We start from the raw sequence: 2768 nt of genomic DNA on the forward strand, positions 1-2768 counted from the left end.
GTCTTTTGGATGCGATGCCAAGTACCACAGTAAAATGGTATCAAACTACACAGCATCACATCAAAGAAGATAGTTATATAATCACTCAAAATTTAATTTCATGCATTGAAAATTAAATTAAACAGTTTGGAAATGGCTACACAAATAATGTGAATCAAAGTACTAATCCCTGGAGACAATTTAGATAGAACTCATCAAGATCCATTCTGTGGAGAGAAGTTATTTCATGCGGCCAGATCAACGTACAGATTGAGATGATAAGAATAATAACTGATTCTGTAGACTTGTGTACTGAGCCTAAAAATGGACATATGCACATACAACTCACCTTTAGTTCTGCCTTTATTCCTGGGAATTCTATTGGCACAGGATCCTCCTCAACTTTTATATCAATGATGTGATTCTCATCACAAGATGTTGGACATGTCTCACTGCTTGACCCAGGTCCAATCTTCAGGAATGCTGTAGAGTTCTGTAAATATATTGTACCCTTATCAATCATGACTGTGCTGTCTCATTACCAGAGGTAAGGTATACTTTTATTTCATCCATTCTGCATGCATCAAGTTTCTAACACTAGTTTTGTATAGGTTATTTACTTTACAGCTAATAACATCATGCCGAAACAATAACCTCATGAAGTATGGTTTTCTTGTAATGCTAACACCCTCTTACTTAGCAAAGAAATATCCTGCCTTTCCTGAACCTCAAGATTCGTCCCTGATCACAAGAGCCCACCACTGATCTCTATCCTCAGCCACACCTATCCAGTCAACACACTCCAAATTATTTCTTAAACATCCATTCTAACTTTATCCTTCCATATGGTATCTTTCTTCACTTCAAATTTTCTGGCCAAACACTGACTGCATTTCTCATCACTGTCATGTGTGCTACATGATCCTCAAATCTAATCTTCCTTCATCTGATCACATGAATTTGACTCTCCAAATCCCATACCCATGATCCAGTCACATGCACATACGAGGGTTGTACTGAAAGTCATGAGCAACAATTTTTTTAAAGTAACATGCTTTATTATTGACAAACCAAATACACCACCTCAATCTACAGACCTTTCTTTATTTTTCCACATAATCGCCACTTCTTTGTACACATTTCTCCCAGCGTTCTGGGAGTTTGAAAATTCCCCTTCTGTAAAATTCCGTTCCAGCCATCCGAATACACTGATGCACTGCTTTCTAAATTGCCTCCGTTTTATCTAAACACTGTCCACGCAGCTGATCCTTCACAAATCCGAAAAGATGGTAGTTGGAGGGTGCCAGATAAGGGCTATAGGCGGGGTGTGGAAGAACTTTCCACCTCATCTTTGCAATTGCTTCCAATGTGAGGCGAGTGGCATGGGTGCGAGCGCTGTCATGCAGGATGATGATGTTTCATCCCGGACGTTTATCGCACAATGCCCGATGGAGCTTGTGCAGCGTCTGGACATAACGAGCAGCATTGATGGTTTGCCCAGGTTCCAGGAATTCGGGCAGAATAAACCCCTCTGCATCCCAGAAGACTGTGCCCATCACCTTCGCAGCTGATGGCACTGTCTTTGTCTTCTTTTCTGATGGAGAATGCAAATGGTGCCATTCCATACTCTGCCGTTTTGTTTCAGGCTCGAAATGGTGAAACCAGCTTTCGTCACCTGTCACAATACAGAGCAAAAAATCACTGCCTTCATGTCGATATCTCTGCAGCAGTTCTGAGATGATGGCTTTTCACTGACCTTTGTGGTCTTCGGTGAATAACCGCGGGACCCAATGAGCAAAAACTTTCCTATAGCCCAAGCTTCCAATCATCTCCTGTACTGCACTGTGCCCTATTCCAAGTTTTTGGGCTATTGTGTCCACAGTCACAAGCCTGTCATCTTGAATGATCTCATCCACTCTTTCCTTGTTGCACTCAGTTGAGGCTGTTCTATGATGACCACTCCAAGGCTCATCTTCGATGCTGGTGTTCCCATCTTTAAAATGTTTCACCCATCTTCGAACACGGCTCGCACCCATACACACACTTCCATAAGCACGCTGAAGTCTCTGGTGAATTTCTGCAGCAGGGATTTCCTCTTTCACAAGGAATTCGATGACAGCACGCTGGCAAAACGACATATGGTTGTTGGCCATTTTGTTAGGAGCGATACTGGTCGCGTGATGCAAGCCATTGAGTCACAAGACACTCAAGGTGAACACAACAGCTGGTTCCACCTACCACCATACTCTCTTTCATCTGCTGTTCCCAGGTTGCATGCAAAAAAAAGTTGCTCATGACTTTCGGTACGACCTACGTACACGGAATGTCCTGCTGCAGAATGAACCTTAGGTGATGTCATCTGTGCTTAAGCTGAACAAAGAATTTGTTCTGAATGGATGTGCCTCAAACGGAAAGCCTGCCTTTGTCTAAATCCCATATTTCCGTGTGTCACATGGAATGACTATATTCTGGATCCTGGCCACAAATGCATATACTGGACACTACTCCCTCTTAGAAGAGATTGTAATTAGCCATTTGACCCTCCTGCTTCCCTGTCTTGTTCTTGTTCTTTTTAATTCCCCGCCTCTTCCTCCTATCCATCATTTCTTTCTTGCTTCTTCAGGAAAAAAGTCACAGCAAACTGATTAACTGATTGGGTCAGCCCTGTGCCTTTTATAAAAGGTGTGAATTTAATTCCCGGAATGGCCACAGCATGTCACTGGGTTGTTGAATCAGGCAAACTCATGCACCCAAGAATGTTTGGACATGTTCCAATTTGCACTTACATT

The sequence above is a fragment of the Cryptotermes secundus genome, unplaced genomic scaffold (assembly GCF_002891405.2).
Source record: "Cryptotermes secundus unplaced genomic scaffold, Csec_1.0 scaffold2262, whole genome shotgun sequence".
In the NCBI taxonomy this organism is placed as follows: domain Eukaryota; kingdom Metazoa; phylum Arthropoda; class Insecta; order Blattodea; family Kalotermitidae; genus Cryptotermes; species Cryptotermes secundus.